Source organism: Corvus brachyrhynchos, unplaced genomic scaffold, assembly GCF_000691975.1.
Source record: "Corvus brachyrhynchos isolate BGI_N302 unplaced genomic scaffold, ASM69197v1 scaffold245, whole genome shotgun sequence".
In the NCBI taxonomy this organism is placed as follows: domain Eukaryota; kingdom Metazoa; phylum Chordata; class Aves; order Passeriformes; family Corvidae; genus Corvus; species Corvus brachyrhynchos.
This window is the reverse complement of record NW_008238988.1, coordinates 3,868,801-3,875,521: the sequence shown is the minus strand read 5'-3', so window position 1 is coordinate 3,875,521 and position 6,721 is coordinate 3,868,801. Positions and strand designations below refer to the sequence as shown.

The following is a 6,721-nucleotide window of genomic DNA, read 5'->3' as shown; positions in this document are numbered from 1 at the left end:
TGCAGCAAAATGTTACAGCAATTGTAATTCCTGAAAACGCCAGGGAGCTGCATTCACAGGACTCTTCCAGCTGCACGTCCCTGTGTCTTACGTGACACCCCTCCACCTGCACCAGCTGCAACCTGTGCCTTTATGGAAATAACCCCAAAGTGGGTTCTTTAAGAGAAAGAGACCAGAAAAAGGCACTGTTGCTGTTCAGGTTTGCTATCACATCAACACACGCCGTATTTCAGAAAATAAAACATGAGCTATGGAATATAATAGTTTGATTTTTCTTCCTATTTCTGAATGAGTTACTCTCCTAGTTATTCCTCTGTCATTTTTACTGCCAAGGAAAAGCCTGAATTTGCATTTTCCTCAAATAAGAACCCACTGAGCACAAATTTCCTATGTAACCCTTGAAACACTGCGGAGTGAATTCACATTTTATTTTGTTTCTTTTTTTTTTCAAGTACTGAAACTGGAAACTTGGCCTTGGGAGTGCCACTCAGCCACTGCTGGCAGAGAAGCACTGCTGGGTGACATCTGTCATCAGCCACGGCTGAGCTCAAATATTCAGTTCCTAGCAGCAAGATGTGCTTTAAAGAAACAAACAAAACAAGGAAAAATCCTTCAAAGAATTCTCCAATAGCAGTTCCAAGCAGAAGTGAATTTGAGAAAATTTTATTTATTTTTTCAGCCACTCCCCCAACAGAAAAATTTTCATCAAGTATCACATGAACTGAGCTCTGCTCAGATTAGTTGGAATTGCAATGTGAAAAATGTCAGGCAGCAATTCTGGTCTATTTGTGGTTTGCAGCACTTGTCCAGACAGGGGATTTTAGGTGGTACTTAAATCAAGAGAAAACACTTGATAGAAACATGGATTTTGACACCTAAAGACAGATGTATGAAGAAGCAATACCTCAAAAACTCAGCCTGGGAAATTCTAGAAATAAGGTAAATATTTTTAATACTGAAACTAATTAACTCCAGTGACAGAAATTCAGCAAACTGGGGGACCGTCTAGCTCTCGAGGTCTTCAAATCAGGAATGGACTTTTTAACATCACAGAATGGTGAACTTCAGTCTGCTTTTTAAATTAATAGAAAGATCCAGTGTGGGATATGCAGTTTGTCAGTGTAAGGACCACCCAGACTTAAAATGATGACTCCATGAAATCAAAGGGGTGCACAGGGCTCTGCCACTGCCTTATGAGATGGACCAGTTTGTCCCACAACTCTAAAGCTGGGCTCAAAGATTGTTTAAGGACTGGACTTGTTTTAGGCTGAACCTGAAGCTCTTGGGAAGCTCTCTACCCCAGAAGGACAGATGATATATTAGGTAAGAAAGGCTTCAGCCTTTTCTGTAGAACCTCACAGCCCCATAAATACATCTGTTTAAACATTTTCCCACCCAACCCTACAGAATTTAGGATACACAAGTTCCCTTCTTGATCCACCTTAAGCCTGTTATGGGATCCCACGCTGCTTCTGCAGTTCTCTTCCCCTCTCCCCCAAACCAAAATTACTTGGCTGTTTATTTATTTATTTCTAGTGGAAGGTGTCCCTGCCCATGGAAGGAGGGCTGGAACTTGATGATTTCTGAGGTCCCTTCCAACCCAAATCATTCTATGCCTGGATATGGAAGCTCTGGGAGACAGGGCTCTGCCCCTGCCTTGTTGCAAAATTTGTCCTAATAACACTTCTAAATAAATAAAAGCATGAAAGCATTTCCATCACAGTTTACGAATGCATGTGTTCTAAATGTAACAAAAACAAAAACAAACAAACAGAAGGGAAAAAAAGGGAAGACTACCTTCCCCTCTTTGGATCCTACAGCATCCCCAAAAGTGAAGTAAAAAACCTGATTAGAAGGCAACAAAATCCTTCCCAGAGAGGACAAAAACCTTGCTGTATTTTAAAAATGGTACAAACCCGCTGTGGGTGAGAGCGCAAGTGTTGACATGAGTGTGTTAGGTTGAGGTTTAGAACATCATTATTTGCTCTTATTTACCAAATGTCTTACCCACCATATTATCTGCCTTTTCAGATGTGTACTGCTTTTGATTTTTAATTGGTCTTATTTACCAAATGTCTTACTCATTAGACTATCTACCTTTTCAGATGTGTCCCCGCTTTGAATTCGCTGTGAGGAGAACCAACACATCAAACCAGCAGCACACGAGGCTTTCTCAGCATCCTGCTGCCTTTGACAGTGTCCAGCACCTCGTTTTATCGCTCTGCTGGTTTCACAAATTGACCTTTCTCCCTTCCCTGCTCTGTGATTCAACCTGGGCAACAGGTAGGAAGATTATGGAGGCATTGACCATGATGGGGCTGAGCCAGAGACCCAGAGGCTCTGTTTCCTCCGTACTCTGCTGTCGTGTCTTTCTGAATTATCACCCTTTTGCAAGAACAACTTCAGCACCCAAAGCTGTTTGTAACACTGCACTGCTTTGCTTTCCTCACTTGTGGCAAACTGGTCTCATTCCCCACATTTCTGAGGCATGAAGTCCACAGCAGAGCAACAGAAGCCCCCGGGGGTCTTTAGTCACTCATGGCTAAGTAAGTTCTTAATCTCCTGCTGGAGGAGATGCTCACAAGGGGCTTTTTGTGGCGGTGCTAAAACATGGTTCAAACAACCCAGAGAAGATGAGGGAGCCCATTACGGGCTGGAGTGTCAGGGGCTGTCTCTGGAGCTGGATAACCCTCAGCATCTCCACAGGAACCCAGTGTGATGTTCCCAAGCAATTCCCAGCAAGGCAGGGCAGAACAGATGCCTCTCACAGGCTCCCACCAGACTGGAATCCCACAGTGTGGACACCAGTGACAGCAATGAGGGGCAAAACCCCATCAGCTGTGGGATATTTCACATTTAATCACGGCTTTCTGAGTATTCTTCACCTCTCATGGATCTGAATTTGCAATTAAAGGTCCTGAAGTTGGGCACAAATATGACAATTAATTGTGCAGTAGGTTGGAGGTTGAATTTTTTGTTTCCTTGTACAATAAAATCCATTTTCCACTGAATAAATCCCAGCTGTTTGCACTGAGTGCTTAAGAACCCGCTAACACTTAATCTAAGAGCCATCTCCAAGTGATAGTTTGCCTCAGACCTTCTGGTAGCTGAAATTCTAGTCCACAAAGGATGTAGTTTCCTAGAAAGGATGTGATTTTTTTAAAGGAATCACAGTGCATTCTTATGGAAATGAAACAAAAATTATAACAATTTAAAAATGCATAGAAATTGTCAAGAATTAAAATTATATAATTATTATATTTTCCAGAATTTTTTCATTATGCTTGTGTAGAGCTCAATGCACTACAAGCCTCTTCATCGTTTCATATCTCTGGAACTAGCAAACTAGTATCAGCAAAATGTTTAGTTTAATATTAATTTTAATATTTAATATTAATATCAAATAATATTAAATAAATGTAATGTTTAATATTAAATACCTTTAATATTACTAAAAATACTATTTAAAAAATACGACTGAAAATATTATTTTTAGTATCAACAAGTAATTTTTAATAAACATTAGTAATTCTTTAGTAAATATCAGTGAATTTTAATATTGCTAAACACAAACTAGTAAGTTTTAATACTATTTAAAAAAACTACTATTTAAAAAATTCTCTTGCCCTATGCAAGCGAATGTTACCAACCATACAAAAGAAAATCAGTAGCAAATACTAGTGGTTTATCTTTTATAATATTTCAAATTATTCTCTTTTACAAAATATTTGCTTCATTTACAGCTTGAAACAGGCAGGCTGAATTTTAATGCGCTTTGCCCTCGTGTTGTTTCATCTCATAAAAATGTCCTCAGCTCACGACAAACACCATGATGAAAACTGATGGCTTGAGATGAAAACTGATGGCTTGAGATGCAAACTTTGACCCACAGCGACGGCCCACTATGGCACCAGCCGGGGAAAATTCCAAGCAAAACCCTTCCTGACAATGAGCACTAAAGGAACAGCATTCCAGGGAGGAACTCACACTCGAGGCTGACAACTCAGCGAGAGATTAAAAAGGAGAGAGTGAATTTTTAATGACCTGGAATGCTCTGGAAGATGCACCTGATGTAAGCACCAAGAGTTTACAATAAGGAATGGGAACCTGGTGGAGCCCAAATGCTCGTGAAGCTCTAATGAAGAGAAAAAATTAAGTAATGTTGTACTGCTCCTTCATTGCATATGTTGATTTTAATTATGTCTGGGGCAAATTTAAGAAGGAAAACTTTGGTTGAGCTTCTCTCTGTGTTCTGAACACTTTTTCTGGGATGATGATTTCTGCTCAGTTATCCTCTCCAACCCCTTTTGCTTTGACACCATAGAATCCCAGAATGGTTTGGGTTGGAAGGGACATTAAAGATCATCCCATTCCACCCCCTGCCATGAGCAGAGACACCTTCCACTATCCCAGGTTGCTCCAAGCCCCATCCAGCCTGGCCTCCAGCACCATCAGAGCTGTATCTATTCCCCTTTAAATAAATTTAGACTCTCAGTGCTGTCTATCCACACCACCAGTGCAGGGCCTGGCCTCGGATCTTGTCCCCTTAATTACACAAAGTGTGACTTCAACAGGTGCCTGATAAATAAAGGAAAAGAGAACAAGGACTGCGTTTCCCTCAGCAGATCCAGAAGTTGCACCTTAGAGGGTCACAGCTCTGCTGAACTCTTGTCCCATTAATTTGCCTTTCCTTACCAGGAACTTGAACAGGATTTCCTGCACCTATTGAGCCACTTGCTGGAGTCCTTCACCCAAAGGCAGGAAGATGACAATTTTTTGAAGTCAGGAACCAGAAGGAGCCCACCTGACCTCCAGCAGAGCCAGTGCAAAATTCCCTGACTTGGCATCCAGAGTCCTCATCCATCCCTGCCAAACCAGACCCCACACATCTGTCCCACCTAACGGGGATGCTGCAACTCACATTTTAATCTCACTTTTCTAAAAACCCAGATGTCTCTGCAGCTCAGAGCAGAAGCTGAAGGTGTTTTGTAGGGCTGAAGACCGATGGTGTTGTAACAATCAAAAGCACCAAGACCCCGACATCTCAGAGAGGGCACCACTGACCTGCCCAAGAGCTCTAGATGGATTATTAAGGTTTCTTGTGGACATTTGACCATGAAGGTACTTGGCTTTTCTTCCCACTACCAGCTTCTTCCCTAAGCCCTAGCATTTATTGAACTCTCTTTTCTTACAAGGAAAGAAAAAGAAAAAAAAAAAAAAGAAAAAGAGGAAAAATTGTACAAAAAAGTAAATCCTGCTTTTGTTCTGGATAAAACTAGGTCAGCATTTTCCATCCCCACTGTCAGTTTTCTGCAGTGTGTTTCAGACAAAGCATCATCATTCCAGCAAAAGGTATTTATAAAGTGAGCTTTGACAAAACAATTGTATTTTTTTTTCTTATTCCAGAAAGGCTTTGGCATCTGTCACTGCCAGGAAAGATTTAAGATCTAGGTAGAATTTTCATCTCTCAGAATAACTTGGCCTATATTGACTAGAGCTAATAGATCTGATGTTTTAAAACCCCTTGTGCAGCAAAGCACTGTAAATTACAGATGTTTAGAAATTTCCCTCCTCCATGGAAAATTTACACTGTGAAAGTATAAATGTTCCCAGGATTTATTTTCACCTGGCACCCCCACAACCCCCCCAGTTCTTTTGACTCAGAGACAAGAATATAGTACCACAAGGAAGCTGGAAGATGCCAAAAATAGTACCCCATGGGACAAGGAGGATGCCAAGAACACAGACTACTGTGGACAGGGGGCATGGCAGAGGTTTAGCTCAAAGAAATAAGAGAGAATTTTCAGCAGAAATGGGGAAAAAGACAATTTTTTTTCAGTTCTTCTTAATTTTCAACCAATTGGTAAACCCAGACCCTCTTCCACCCACATTTCAGTGCAATTAGTCACAGAAAAAAAGAAAAATAGCGACATTTGAAATTTAAAACTAAAGAGAAAAATATCTGTAATTTTCTTGCCATCTTTTTCAACATGCACATAATCAGGGCTAGTTAAGGCTTATCATGCACACACAGAATATTCACTCCAGGGCATTTACTCCATTGTGGGGACACATAACCCACTGCAAAGGCAATGTCTCCACTTACCCCACTCTTCCCTCTTCATTAGGAATGTGCTGTGACCAGGAATATCAGAGCTCCTTACCTGTCCAACGAAAGAGGATTTGGAAGTATAAGGTGCAGATGGGGCAGACACTTAGCATCAGTTCTCCGGTCAGATCACCCCTTAAAAACAAATATATGAGAGAATCATTCCCTGTTGATACGTAAAATAGGCACAGAAGGTCTTCATCAGGGACAGACACAACAAGAAAAGGACTGAAAGGCCCAGAGCCCACTTAGAGCCTGATGTCTCATTAATGAAATGGGGATACAGGACTGAGCAGCAAGATGGGAAGTGCTGGAAAGCAGAGACATGCACGAGGGAGAAGCACAGGAAAAAGAAGAGATGGATGAAAGATCACAGGGCTGAAGTCAAGGGGTTTATCTGTAGAACCATCAGTGAAGGCATCACCGTCAGGTCTGAATTTTCACCAAGGTTCTTGGATAGAGTCAGAGGAGATGGAGAGAGAGAGGACATGCTGAGGGAATTTCAGGACATCCCACAGCTCTGGAGACCAGGCTGGAGCCAAGATAGAACCACAAACTAGTTAATCCCAAAAACTTCAAGTGAACTGTCCTAAGCCAAACCAGAAAGCATTC

The 6,721-nt window shown here is 41.3% G+C and overlaps 1 long non-coding RNA gene across 1 annotated transcript in view; it reads left to right on the top strand.

Annotated features, from left to right (window-relative positions):
* LOC108447822 overlaps positions 1-6,715 on the top strand; it is a 16,073-nt gene extending 9,358 nt beyond the window's left edge. Inside the window, exons 2-4 of the long non-coding RNA XR_001863516.1 lie at positions 453-1,323; positions 2,106-2,283; positions 3,744-6,715. This is a non-coding gene — a long non-coding RNA (uncharacterized LOC108447822). The remainder of the gene's footprint in view (positions 1-452; positions 1,324-2,105; positions 2,284-3,743) is intronic.
* The last annotated feature ends 6 nt before the right edge of the window (positions 6,716-6,721 follow it).